Raw genomic sequence first — 16,089 nt, forward strand, 5'->3', positions numbered from 1 at the left:
TGTGTCTCTCTTAGCAATGGTCTCTTTGCCATTCAATAAGCTAGGATATAACCTCTTGTGGTAGTTTCGTACCCTTGTTGTCTCAAGACAACCTACTGTTGGTATTTTGTCCTTCCCACTTACTGGCGCCCTCACCTTTTGTTCCCCACCTTGCCTCCATCAACATTTGTATGCCACATGGCCACACTGGTTGCATTCAAAACATTTAACCCTAGGTCCTGGATGTGTAACTGGATGAGAGGTTTCTCTTGCTACTTGCAGATTCTGTTGGGGCTGTCTGAGCTGGGTATCTCTTTCCTGTGCAGGGATGCTCTGCTATCTAGATATAGGTCTCCCTTCTTCCCCAGCTCATCTGAAGTAGCACATTGTCTATCAGCCAACCAGATCCTCATGTCTTCAGGCAAAGTGCTAAGGGCTTGTTCTCTCACCAAAAGGTTTTCCAGCCCTTCAGAAGTGGTGACCTGACATCCACTCACCCACCTATGAAAATAAGTGCTCAGTTCAGCAACATATTCACACACACTTTCATCAGCCTTGCGTCTATGCTCACAAAACCTTTTCCTATAAGTTTCAGGTATCAGCTTAAAAATTCTAACAAATAATTCTTAACAGCATTATAGTGAAAACAATCAATGTCAGATAATTTGAAAGTATATTTATAGCTTTACCATGGAGTAAGGGGGTCAGGAATCATACCCAGAGCCTTTGGTCAACATCATACTGTTTACATACCCTCTCAAACATATGAATGAAACTATCTAAATTATCCCCCTCTGTAAACTGCAGAAGAAATTTACTGACCTTTTGTGCTTCTGGGGTCCATTTACTCCCTTCCCATTACCTCCATGACTCTGGTGAAGAGTTAACATCTCCTTTTCATGCTGCCTCTGCCTCTCCTTCTCCACAGCTTCCATTTACAAATGCCTGGCCGCCAACTCAAGTCTCTTTAGCTCCAGGTGGATTTTTAAGTCCTCTGCAGAAAGGTTGAATTGTCCATTCTCTGAATGTTGTACATCTCCACAGCCAGTCTGATCATCCTCCTGATTGCTGTTTTCTGATGCAGCTGTGACCAAAGCTGTAATCATGTCTGCCTAAGTCAAGTTTTCATGCACCAGTCCCATAGCCTGGCACATCCTAGCCAACTGGCTCCTTGTCAGCTTGTCATACTCCTCTGCTGACATGCTTGCCCACTCTCCCTGACTAACTAAGCTAACAAAAGAAATAAAACAAGTGTGATCTGAACTCTGAGTGCTCACTCATGGCTGATTTAGAGTACAAAAACACCTTCAGTGATCACTGTACACAAGCTACAGGAATTCACTATCCACACCACTACAAGACAATTAGTATGTGATGCGGCTAACTCACCACTATCAAACAATTAATATTTGATGTGGATATCCCACCACTGCCAAAAAATAAATATGTGACACCTGTGCACTGGCCCAGTAATCAAGGAGCCTCAAGCCTCACCGCTAGCACCAGTGAGGAGGCATGCACATTGGGAAGGATAACAAGTACACACACACACAGTAAAATACAATTTCCTTTAAGAGCATACAGAGATCACAGTCAGTCTTTGGCTGTTTATTTCCTTTCTCTCCAGATCCCCAACAAGACTCCCCACTGGCACAGCTATAGGGTACAGATCTCAGCCTAGTGGTCAAGCCAAAACCTCCAGCACCTTCTCTGTCCAACCAGTGCTTCGTGTCCCTACCCAAATAGCTGACACACACACACTTTAAGATATGAGTAATATACAAACACACAGACACTCCTGGGGAAGGCTGGCACAGGTTCTCCAGCTATGCCCCTTTCTGCCCAGGCTATAAGGTAGTAATCCATTGCCACTAACCACTATTTATCAGCTACTAATAAGGCCCTTACCAAAGGGTTTCCAATTTTACTGTGCAATATTATTATCCAATTAGTAAGTGTGGCAAACAGCAAGACAATTGGAGTGGCTTTGTACAGTATCACCAAATAAATGCAAGTACTTTAGAGCTTAAATTATCTCTACGCAAAACAGCCAGAGTTGAAAGGTTTAGAAATATTTAATAATAAATAATAAAACAAGACAATACTTATTACTTCAACACAATGACATCACAGAGTTCAGAAATCACAGGAAACTTTAAAATAATACTGTAGAATAGTTTGACATAAATATAGAAAATGGCTATACTAATCTGACTATTTCTGTCTATCTCTAAGAGAAATCACTGTTCTAAATAAATATCTTACTTACAGAGCAAAGGCAGAGTGCTGGTGAGTTGATGTGTTCAGGTTCAGACAAAATCCAAAATGATTAATTCTCTCTCTCTGAGAAAGTCTTAACTTGCTAACATAGTACTGCTGAGTCATTTCACATTACATCATTCTTGACACTTCTCTGGTTCCCAGGCTAACAGAAACTCAAAATTTACATTTCCTTTTGTAGTCTTGCACTGGCCAGGAAGCCACAGCAATAAAAGACATTTTACATGTCAAATCTAGTAATTAACTTTGTCTTAATAACAATAAAAAGAATTTGTTAGCCCAGACATCTTGTCTCCAAGCTTTGAGATCAAACACAGTTGTGATTATTTACTTAACAGATTTCTTCCAGCAGAGTGCATTGTGGTTACATTTTTTAAAGTTCAACATTTAACAACATTTTCTTACATTTAGTTTTCTTACATTTGAGAGAACAAGCCTGTGGATTATATTAATATTTACAATGACATAGAATTATCTACAAAATTCTATCTAGCTAGGCTGGCAGCCTTCACACCAAGAACACTATTGAAATACAGCAGAAAGTATTAATATACAAAAATGATTGTTGCCAGAGCCATGGAGACACACAAGATGAACAAAAAGCATGATTATTTCCTTTTTGAAAGCAAATACACAAGCTAATTACAATACAAACAGCACACCAGTATGAGCAGATGAAGTGATATGTGCCCTGGTTACTCATGTAGATAGTAAGTGGAAATTTCACCAGCATGTGAGCACAGTGGTGACAGATTCCTTGTATGTAGCACATATCCTGTGTATGGGTAGGCCATCGACATCAAAGGATATTATAGTCCCATTGGTCTTAGCCATCATCAAACTAATAATTTAGTACAATGCACCCTTTTGGATGTACCTCACCACTTATCTTCCAGGGATAATTTACTCAAGAGTATCAGTTTTGCCACAGTGAGCTTCCACACATCTTTTTGCTCATACATAAGTATTCTTTGTGAAACATAACCAGTAGGAGTTGACAGTGCAGACTTCCCTTCAAGGTGTTATACAAGATGCATGTTGGCTACGTCTTCCTGTTATGCACCCAGTAAGCACATAGTACATTGACAGCACTGATGGCATGGGTTACATTCATGCAAGTATGGATTTTGGCATATATGTGTCATGAAAACCTTTCAACTAGCTAGAATTGCTCCTAATTAATAATATAGGTGTAACAGCATCTCTCTTGACACTTCCCAAATGTGGTCATTTTTGAGGAAGGTGTGCTTGATTTCTTTTATAGATTACTGACAAATCATTACAGTGGTACAAGTGTTTTCATGCAGAACATGTTAATAACTAACCATCATATATTTTATGCTAATGACATAGATTAAAGGTGGTATTATCCTGATATTGTCCATTACAGTGCATGCTTCTGTCTACTGTTGCCCATGAGCCTGTTGCTATTTGTCCCAATGTGTTGAGACTTATGCTGGCATTCCATTAATATTCAAGCTACTCTTTTATCACAGCTTCACGATATGCACATACCCCCCTATTGTATAGATCATCCTTGCTCAATGTCCTCTCCAGTGATCATGTCAGGTTGCTTATCTCACAACCAATCATCTCCATGATATGTGACCTTGTCTGAGACTCACATAATGTCCAATTAGCTGTGTGATGATACGAATATACCTACACAGGAGTTGTAATCAGCAGTATATAGTGCATTATGTACATATGTGATTAATGTTCATGCCACAAATGTCTTATCTTGGGGGTGTACGTACATTGACATGCCTTATCTGGTGTACATTACCATGTTTCACTTGCCCTCTTACCCCTTCTTCATTCCTACCATTCATGTCTGTGGCCCTTTTTAATACATACACTTCCCAGACTAACTGCTTTTGTAATACAGTCTATGTACCCTTGATGATCATCACCAAACCTTTATTTCAGTATGGCAAAAACATGTTTGTACTGTACTTTGCACTGAGTACATTTTCCTATTATGTGTTAATAATGCATTTGTTGCCTTAAATTAAACCCTGGTAGTCCTTGTGGCTGCCCACACAATCCTGCAGAACCAGTTTGCCCTTAGGTAAACATGTCTGCATGCCTGATTGTGTTTGTGCTCCTTTTCGTGGTTTCCTGGCTGGCAACTCTGTTGCTGGATATGAAACCTCACTTGTATCAGTGTAACCACAATGCACTGCATGCATATATAACAAGCACTGCTGCTCTTCACACAAACATGTAAACTCTGTGTAGGCTTCACACTAAGCCTACATGGAGTGTATTGATTCCTCAGGATGCACTATCATATATTATCAGTACCTATTAAAACATTGGAGACAGGACTAGCCAACACTAGTTGCCTAACAAAAAAAAAATCTATATGTAAATATAGAGAAGGGTATATAGCAATAATCTAAATTGCATTTAGTCAACATGAACATGGTCAACAGAAACTATATGCATCAAAAATGAAAGGGCCGGATTTACGAAGGCTTGCACGGAGTGTAAGAACAGTGTAAGATGGCAGACAGGCAATATGTCTGCCGAGCAATTCAGCAATAGCCAGCAGGGGCGTGCATGAGAGCTTCTAAAGCTACTCTTGCACGGACAGTGTTATGGTATGCAAATTACCTCATTTGCTGCTGAAAGCTATGCAAATGAGCTAAATTTGCGATCCAGGAAACACTAACCTGTCCATGTAAGAGTAGTGTTATTTGCAGAAATGTACTCCGTTGGTAACAGAGTACCGTTCGGCAAATAGCTAAACGGAGCTATGACATCTCCAAATAAAAGATGCATCTAGTTGAGTAAGCATGCCAATGGTCAAATATAAGGCCACTGGCATTTGCAAATGTTGTAAATCCTTAAAATCTAATGTTATTTTTTTCCCCCGATCGCCGATATTTAAGCATAGCACAGCGGCAGGCAAACATGCTGTGCTTTAAATCAAATGAAAAAAGGGGAAAATAGCCACAAATGTGCATTTTCACTAAAAAGCTTGTTCTGCCATGTAGGTAAATGGCAGGCTGAAAACAACATGGCCACTGAGTAGTGGTTGCTAAGGGGGGGAAGCTCACTGTGAGAGATGTAACAAAGCATTAGTAGGCAATCCTATGCAAATGAGGATAAGGATAGCGAATCCCAATTTTCCCCAGCATGTGAGCCATGTCCCTAGAATGTAAGTGTAGGAGTAGGGTAGTAGTCGAGTAGAAGATAGGTGACATCATAAGGGGATATGTCTGAAAGACTGTAAGATGATTGGAGCACAATGGCTTGTGTTTGCCCTGAGTTGCTCAGGATTGCAAGAGGCATGTTTATAGTGGTACTAGCTGAAAACAAGAAACCAAAGGTGTACGCCATGGATATATCTGAAATCTCTTGCAAATGGGCACACAACATGTGCAGGCGTGTGTGTGTGTGTGCACGCGTGTGCGCTTGTTTGTGCGCTGCTGCCCCTTGTGGAAACAGAAAGGGAAAAAGGAAGGAAAAGAAGTAGTAGGAAGTTAACCAAGGAGAACTAGCAGAGCTGCCAGGTGAAATATATTACACAGGCAGTCGACTAGCCCAGCCCAGCCCAGCAATTTAAACTCTGCAAACAGCAGTCTAACCTGTTTTTTCACAAGAACTCTGCAACACTGAAGTATAGAAAGAGTGAAAACTCAAAAAGCTTAAGGCTGACAAAATGTTAGGGGCTGCCATTGCTATTATAAACCAACATGTGCAAGGTGCTGAGGGTGGTGATGTTGTGAATGCTGCTGAGCAACCCACAGTGAGGAGACAGAGAAGAGTGTACAAACCCAGGGTAACCTACCAGGGGCTACATGAGCTGGAGATAGTGGAGCGCTATAGAATGGACAGAGATCTCCTGCAGCAAATTGTTGAGCTGTGCCGGCCATGCCTCACACACAGAATCAACAGAGGGGAACCCATCCCAGTGGATACCAAGGTATGTGTTGGCCTATGAATACTAGCTACAGGTACCTTCCAGAGACCAACTGGTGATATGATGGGGATTTCACAGGCATCAGCATCCAGGGTACTGCACCAGTTCCTGGGTGCCATGGCAGCACATGTCGGTGATCATGTATATTTCCCCAATTCCAGTGAGGCATTGGCCAGCAATATGCGTCTTTTCCACCAAATAGCGGAATACCCTGAGGTGGTGGGTGCAATAGACTGCACGCACATATACATCAAAGCACCACCCAGTGAGTGGGGTAGTGTCTACATCAACAGCAAGGGCTTCCCCTCCATCAATTGCCAGGTCGTGTGTGATGCCCAGGGCATAATAATAAATGTGTGTGCTGACTGCCCTGGAAGCTATCATGATTCCCACATCTGGCATCTGACACAGCTGTACCAGAGATTTGCCAATGGGGACATCCCTGACGGTCACCTAGTGGGGGATGCTGAATACGCACTGGAGCCGTGGCTGATGACACCCATCAGAAATGCACACACACCCAAACAAGAACTCCATAATGAGGCACACGCACAAACAAGAAACATTATTGAGCGTGTGTTTGGGATGCTCAAGTCACGGTTCCAGTGCCTGGACACATCTGATGGAGCATTGCAGTACTCACCAACTACATGTACCCAAATTGTCATGGTATGTGCCATGCTACACAATATGATCCTGCGAAAACAGCTGCAGCAGGAACAGCATGGGGCAGGGCCAAACAGCCCCTCACCATTGCCAAGGCCTGCACAAGCACAGCGTGACTCAGAGGAGGAGGAACCTGAGCCTGCCCCAGTAGGCAGAAGGAGGCATGCCCAGTATGCCCTGGCCTTGACAAAGAGGCAATGCATAGCACATACACTGACTCAGTAGGAACCCTGGAAATTACACCTCTCTCGGACTTGCACATACAATAAAAAGGGATGCCTAACTTGACACTACCTGTTTTCAAACATGTATAGGGAATGTACTATGTGCATCCAACATAGGCAGCCCTGCAGCATCTCCTGAGGCATGATTGCCCTATTTTAAGCAATATAAAGCAGTGCTAAGCACATTTTACCACTATTTAGCATATTTAAGCACAATTGCGTGGAGCTGCACACCGTGAAAACTAGCACAACATTGGGCAACGTTGGGCAACATTGGGCAACGTTGGGCAATGTTGGGCAAAGTCAGGCAAAGTCGAGCAAAGTAGGGTAAACATGCTCACACCTCCTTTACTGTTCCTTAACCAGTCAGGTCTGCCCAGCAGGAAAATAAAAAGCAGTGACAGGGCTCGAACTCAGGATACTGTGCACTATAGTCACAGTACTGAACCACTAAGCCATGACAGCATTTCACTGGCACAGACACAGCAGGGCAATTGTAGAATAATGCAAACACAAACAAATGCTGTATTATGCCCTCTGAACTTCCTCCCAGGCCTCTGCAGACAGATAACAGCAGGCCAGGCAGCGTGATGTGGGTTGGGTAGGCTATGAAGTCACAAACTAATATATGTGAAATTGGAAGCTAAGCTCTGTAGTACAGTAGTATGCCTCAAGCCAGTATGATAGGCAACAGTACAGACTGAAATGGAGTACCTGACAAAGCAGTGCACGCCTAGCAAATGTGTATAAGTGTCAGGTGAACCCCTCATCCTATGTACACCCACAGTAACAATCAGGTGTGCCCCCTAGGTAGAAATGTACAAATAATACCTGTCCCCCCTGTATGTATAACTGTTGATAAGTCTATGCAAAGCGACTCATGGAAGCTCTGCAGGCACAGCGTGCTTCCTCTCGATGTACAACACAAAGGTGAGCCCTGAAGTAAAAACCAACTTGATTTTTCACACACATAAAGTATATATGTCCATACTGTGCATGCTCACACACTTCAACAAATTTAGCAAATTTCAGTCAGCAGCATGCTGAAAGGTCATACTGGGTATGCTCACACACTTAAATAAATGAAGTAAATGTCAGTCAACAACATACTGAAAGGTCATATTGGGCATGCTCACACACTTAGGCCATGTCTGAGTACAGCAGTGGGCCACACATATCTGGCAGTTGCAGTTCTTACCCCAGAAACTTGTTACTATTCACCAATCCTGCCTTGCGCACACAGTTATATGAAAACAGACCCATATAATATATTGGACTCCTGTCATAATCAAACTATGTACTACAAGTACTGAACTTGTTCAGAGAAAGTGAAAATTCAAAGATGACCAATAAATCTCCAATCAGTATCATCAATAAACAATGAGCACTCCTAACAGTATCCAATCCATGTTCTGTCAAAAATATTGTCAAAGAGTCCATAGAGAACCATGAAGCTTTCTTTCGCAATGTTATATATATCAATGTAAATACATATATGTTCTGAGTCAGTCCAAACTGTAAATGAAAACATGTACATGACTGACACCGCCAACATATTGTCAGACAGGTTCATACATATTTACCCCCCTCTCACTGACAAAAGGGCCCATTAACATACCTGCAGACTGTGAAAACCCAGAAATTACATATACAATGGTTAAACAGCACTTTCCAAACCTAAAAACATGGCGACTATGGGATGACATGGCTTCCCTAGCTGTGTCATATGTGAACTCCAAAAGAAACAGACCCTGCACCTGAATAGTCTGTTGAGACTCACCCTTTGTACATGATATGAAACTGTTGAATGCGTTACAGCAACATTTGTCACACTCCACAAGTGCTGATGCACAACAGACCATATGAACTATTGTCTTATAAGGCTATTAAGCCTGATCTGCAAGGCCATGGAGTCCATCATGATGGAACTCATAAACAGAGCTATTGTGAGCCTACAAACACCCAACCCTATCAATTTCGGTTTGGTCAGGGGCAGATCATGGTTCCCAAACCTGCTAGACTGTTTTCAAGAAAGTCACCCAGGACATACATCAATGAAATGAGCTACACATGTCCCACATAGACCTTGAAAGCCCTCTTCCAACATCCCAGACACATGTTGTATCCACAAAATCAACAATCAGTGCATAAATATGTATGTCATCTGATGGATTGCCAACTGGGGCACAGATAGATCCCACAAGGTAAGAATGGTGGTCTCCTGTTCAAGCTGGTAACAACTGCTGTCCCCCATGGCTCAGTCCTGGGACCCCTCCTGTCTGGTGTATACTTTTCAGAAATACAGTCAAACACTTGAGGGCTATGTTTAGCAAAGTTTGTGGATGACTGCAAAAATGTTGTCATAATCGATGTTTGGGACAGCAGAGACATCCTTAAAAAGGATCCCAGTCAGACATATGTGGTGTAAAAATTATGCCCTCGAGCTACAGTCATACAAATACCACATAGGTGCCAACACCCTAAATATGATGGTGATAATAAGGGATCTATGGACACATGTGGATAGCAATCTCTACTTCCAGAAACACATTCACAAAGTGGTTAGAAAATCATGCTATGTGTTCCCACAAACTGCCAAGGTCTTTGCATGTAGGTCAAAGGAGGTTCCCTCTACTCATCAGTCATCAGACCCATCAGAGAGTACCACAACACACTTGCGAAGTACCTCAACAAGAGGATTACTGGTCTCAAGCAGTTGCCCCATGCAACAAGAATGAATTTAACTAAATCTGTACTCTGTTGCATACTGTCTACTCAGGAGATCTCTGCGCAACAGACAGGTCCATGTCCAATGCAAAACTGATGTACATGCGCTATCTGAAGTAAACCCAAGCTCACTGTACCACATGCTCTAGCGATATCATCTTCACAACATTAAATAGAACATGTTGGAGGGATACATGACTAACTCACAGACTTCCCTTGTTTTGGAACAGGCTCCCAACCGACATTAAGCCGAGACCCTCACTGACACTCTTACAGAGGAGCCTTGATGAGTGTATGTGAAACTGAACTGTCACACCATGGATCACTTCCTCAGCTCTACTACACAGAGGCCTAGGGAACTAACTCCATGGGTGGTAATAGCTGCACACTCTGGCCATACTAATATATGCCTTCAGGCAGATAGCCTATTACCTACCTATGTACCTACATATATATATATATATATATATATATATATATATATATATATATATAGGGGGAACACAGTATAATAAGCCAAAGATGGATGGGCAGAGATGTGTGTAAGAGGGCGACCATGACAGGGAGCCATCCAGGACTGGCCCACCCAGCACACATCCCAATGGCACGAAAGACATGAGGTGCACATCTCTCCCACTGTACATAACAGCCACCAGTATCTGTAAGAATTACAGTGTATGTGGTCCATGTGCCTGCTGTACAACATGACTGTACAATGGAGTACACATCTACTATCTGTAGACATGAACCTGTCACATAGGTTCATAGGTATGTAGTAGACTATCTCCATGAAGGCATATATCAGCCTATACAAGTTGTGCAGCTTTCACCACACCATTGTGTAGTCTCCCAAGGCCTAGTTCTAATAGTTAGTACCTAAGCCCCTTTCTAGTGGTGCTGCTGATGTGATGCCTAGCATGAATTGTCTGTTTCCCATCCACTCATCAAGGTTCCAAAAGAAGAGTGTCAGCAAGGGGTTCTGTCTGATGTACATTGGGACTCTGTTCCACAGTAAGGAAAGTATCTGGGATGGTACTCTATCCCACCAGCATGTTGTATTCATCGTTCTGATGAGGTTCATATCCCTGGAATGTGTAGGGCGACTCAATGTTGTTATGTGTAGATGGAGCATGTTCAACAGTTATGTGTTGGACATAGCTCTGCATGTTAGGCAGAGTGTGCCTCTGAGTAGGCGGCACGCAACGAAGAACAGATTTAGTTTTACCAGTTGTGTTGCGTAACACAACTGTTTGAGGCTAGTAATCCTCTTGGTGAGGTACCTATGTGGTCTCTACAGCTGCTTGATATGCTAAGTCGAGTACATCCAAAATGGTGCACTTTACTCAATGATGGGTCTAATGATGTAAGAGTAGAGTGCCAACACTACCTCTTTGGATCCTGATGCATACCCTTTGTTGATTAGGTGGGCCACATAGGATCTCCCAATTACTTTGGCAACATGGTTGTCAAAGGAAAGACGACTACTTGTGTCCCCAGATCCCTTATCACCTTGTCATTTTTAAGGGGGTAACACCCATGTGGTAGTTTGTGGGTCTTGTTTTCAACAAAGAGGATCACTATGCATTCCTCCACAGTGAGCTTGAGGCCATGATTCTGACACCACACATCTGTCTCATAGAGTCCCTTCTGGAGATTATGTCTGTCGTCCAGGGAATCTATTATGGCAAACACTTTACAGTTCCCAGGAAACTTAGTCAACCACAACTCTCCTGTGTTGGCATGTACATTTGAGAAGTCTATACCAAACAGGAGGGACCCCAGGACTGAACCCTGGGGGACACCGATCATTACCGGTGTAGAGTCTGACATGTAGCCAGCAACTCGTAATGTGTGATATCTATCTGTGAGCCAGTTTGCAATCCATCTTTTGATGTATGGATTCATGGCCAGGTTGGTGAGTTCATCTATGATACCTGACTGGGGAATGGTGTCAAAGGACTTAGCAAGGTATAGGTAGGCTGTGTGGAGCTCATTTCAATCATCTTTAGCCTGGGTAACTGTCAAAGAAATCCTCCCAGTTCAGGAGGTGTGGTCTGCATTTGACGAAGCCAAACTGTGTGTGCTCAACTGTGTGAAGGTTCCCAATCTCTGTATTGTTGACTTCCATTATGATTGGCTCCATTGCCTTGCAGAACACACTTGTCAGGCTCACAGAGCATGAATGCCAAGGGGTTTTTGTGGCCCCACCCCTGTGGAGTGTGAAGAACGTTGCTGTGCAACATTCTATGGGTTCATATCCTGCAGAGAGCATGTAGAGAGAGGTGTAGGTATCCTTGATGAATATGGATACAACCTCACCCTATGTGCTATGATTCAGGTTCTGATGCTGGAAGGTATGGAATGAGTAGTATCCTGGTAGTGCTGGTGTGCTGTCTGGAGCCTTGAACTAGGTTACCGATACTGCACAGATATCAGTATTCTCCATAATGAGAAGTGCCTCGAGTGTGTGCATCTGGAGGCTGAGACTTCTGGCAATGAGTAACATTTAGCTCACTTTGTGGTTATTTGTGTTGGTTATGGGGTTTGGTTTGTCCTGCGTGACCGGTGTTCCACACCTGACGTCAGCACCTCATTGGTCCCTTCTGACCATAAGCTAATTACCCTACATATCCACATTCTGGATCCACACCCCCATTAAGGAAACCATGTTAAAAAATGTCTCCAAAGCCAACTTCATGCTTCTTAAGACAGAAGTGCTGAACTGCAGGACACCCATGCAGATGGACAATACAGTTACGACTACTGAATCCTTCACAATTGCACTTCATAAGCACTTACATGACTGCATGCATTGTGCTATCCCAAACAGAACCAAGATGCTAACCTCCAAGAAAAGGAAGCCAATCTGGTGTTCCCCTGCCATAAACAAACTGCACAACAGAAGGAAAATACTGCTGCAAAAGAGGGTAAAATCCCATGAGGGGAGGAGCTCCATGGTCCACATTAGTAAGAAACTGTGAGCCATAATAAAATCCTCCAAAGCTAGTTATGAAAACAAAATCAACACTGATTCTAAAGACAACCACAAAGCATTCTATAGCTATGTCAAAAATCTCAATGGCAACACTCAGATCTGCTCCGAGTTACAGCACAATGGCACTAAATATACAGACCCAACTGATATTGCCAACTTCCTGGCAGATAGGATCAGTACTAACTTTACCCCCCTCTCACCCATGAAATATCACATCTCTATAATGGAAGACTGCAAAGTTGCTGTCATCATGGCTGCACAGGTAAAAAACACTCTCCAAAGCCAGGAACACAGCATCCATGGGACCAGATAAAATCCCAGGCTGTGTTCTACACAAACTACAGAACGAACAGGCACCACACCTATGTACCATGTTCAGTCATAGCCTCACCTCAGGCTTTGTGCCTGCTGAATGGTGCACAGCAATGGTTATCCCACTACACAAGGGGGGAGCAACCATGGACCCCAGGAATAGCGCCCCATTAGCCTGATGAGCCTGCTCTGCAAGGCCATGGAATGTATCATCATATAACTTATAAAAAAAGACATTGGTAATCTCCAAACTCTGGACCACAACCATGTTGGGTTTGTAAAAGGCAGATTGTGTCTCCTAAACCTGATAGACATCATTGAAGCAGTCACCAGAACTGTAGACAAGGGTAAGGTGGTTCACACAGCATATGTAGATCTTGCCACGGCTTTCAACACCATCCCCCACTTTGGAATTATAGATAAACCCACTAAACTAGGTATAAATCGCTATGTCACAAGATGGGATGCCAACTGGCTAACTGACAGAACATACACTGTGAAAGTAGCAGACTCCAAGTATGACATTGGACCAGAGACAAGTGCAGTACCACAGGGTTCAGTCCTGGGTCTGTCCTGTCTGTTATCTACTTCCCTGAAGTAAACTTTAACATGGAAGGTCTGTGGCTAATGAAGTTTCCAGGTGACTGCAAACTAGGAGCCATAATCGAAACTACTGAAGATGTGGACATCCTACAAAAGGGCCTCACTGAGACAGATGCCTGGTGTCAAAGCCATGGCCTCAGGCTCAATGCCAAAAGGTGCATTGTCATCCCATTTGGTAAAAACTCTGTAGCCATGAACTACAACATAGGCGGTAGTATACTTAACACTGAAAGTGTAATAAGAGACCTTGGGTCACAGGTGGACAGTGGACACACCTATGATAATCACATCCCGCAGTAGTCCGGAAATCCTTCTACGTGGCACACCTCATCACAAAAGGTGTCTCGTGCAGAATAGAAGAGGACATTGTTCCCCTCTACTCATCACTCACTAGATCCATAATAGAGTACAACGCCCCTTTTGCTATGTACCTCACAAGACATCTACAACAACTGGAAAGCCTGCAGAAATACCTCACAAGTAGCATTAGTGGCCTGAAATACATGCCATACACAGACTGTCTCAAAATGCTCCAGCTGTACTCTCTCGCATATCGCCTACTCAGAGGTGATCTGTGCCTAACATACAAAGCTATGTCAAACACAGAGCTGTTGGACATGCTCCATGTAAAACACTCACAATCCCTCTGATCTTCAGCCCTAAAACCCAGAGTGAAATACAAAAGGAAGTGGTGTATCCATTTACCTTATGGATACCCACACCTTCAGGTTAGTGGCAGAACATGAGGCCTTGGAGACCATGCAAGTGCAACTAACATTGGGCAAAGCTGCTTATCAGATTGTAGCTGCTACAGATCACCTACCTTGTCTCAGAAACCTCACTCAATATTCCTGAGAACAGTGGAAAATATAAAGGTCCTACCAAACACCATTATATGAGCAAATTACAACTACCAAAACACTGACTGTGAGAATTACTTGTGTACAATGTCCTTTGCCCAATGCTTCCCAGAGTTTAAAAACTCAAATGCTCTGGAACAGCTGGTTACCACTCCCACTAGAGGTGACAACATACTGGACCTGATCATCACCAACATGGGGTACCAGTGTTCCACAACAGAGATAAACCCCTCCCTGGTAATATCAGATCATAAAGTAATCACACTGGACATCCACATCACGCCCTTCTACAGTCAAGGAAACCACTGTGAAGAAAATTTCTAAAGCAAATAGCACACTTCTCAAGACCAAAGTGGAAAGTCCAAAAGCACCCTTGCTACAGGATAATGCTATGCAATCTGCATAATCATTTACAAGTGCATTCTATGAGCATCTACAGAGATGCATGGATCGAGATATGCCAAATAAAACCAAGATGCACTCCTCCAAAAATAGGAAACCAATCTGATGTTTGTCACACATAAATAAGCTATACAACAGAAGGAGGGAACGAACACATGATAGAGCAAACTTCACATAAGGAAAGGCATCACTGATAATTATTAGGAAGAAACAATGACCGCTCATAAAATAATCCAAGGCCAGTTTCTAAAGACAAATTGCCAAGAAATGTAAGAATAACAGCCACAAAGCCTTCATTAGTTATACCAAACATTTAGGTGGCAACTCTCAAAACTGCTGTGAGCTACTACAAAATGGAAAAAAGATACACTGAACCAACTTACATTGCCCACATCCTGGGTAACAAGTTCAGTGCAACCCCCCCTCTTCATCACCCCCAAAAGGGCCTGTGTCCATCCCAGAAGAAAGCAGAGCACCAGACTTCATGGACATGCAGGTAAAAACAGCCCTCTCCAAAGCTAAGAACACAGCATCAATGGGACCTGATGGTGTCCCAGGCTGCGACTTACACCAGCCCCAAATGGAACTACACCCTCACCTACATTCACTGTCCAGACTCAACCTTACCACAGGCAATGTACCCAAGGAATGGCATACAGCAACAGTCATCCAGCTCCACAAAGGGGGTGCCACAACAGAACCAGGAAACCATTGCCCTATAGGCCTACTCAGCCTGGTCTGCAAAGCTATGGAGCAAATTATCATGGAACCCATAAACAGAGACATTGGGGACCTCCAGACACTGGAGTCTACCCAACTTGTTTTTGTTAAAGGTAGATCCTGGCTCCTAAACCTAGTTGACTTATTTGAAACAGTTACCAAGGACATAGATGGAGGTGAAAGTAGTCCACACAGCCCACCTGGACCTCACTAAGGCCTTTCGACACCATTCCCCACTCTGGCATCATGGACAAGCTTACCAGCTTGAACGTTAACAGCTTTGTCACAGGATGGGTGGCCAACTCGCTCACAGATCAAACACACATGTTCAGAGTTGCGGGTGCCATGTCCGACTCTAAACCAGTCACAAATAGCATCCCACAGGTATTG

The sequence above is a fragment of the Protopterus annectens genome, chromosome 2.part2 (assembly GCF_019279795.1).
Source record: "Protopterus annectens isolate FY-2018-M chromosome 2.part2, PAN1.0, whole genome shotgun sequence".
Taxonomy (NCBI): Eukaryota; Metazoa; Chordata; order Ceratodontiformes; family Protopteridae; genus Protopterus; species Protopterus annectens.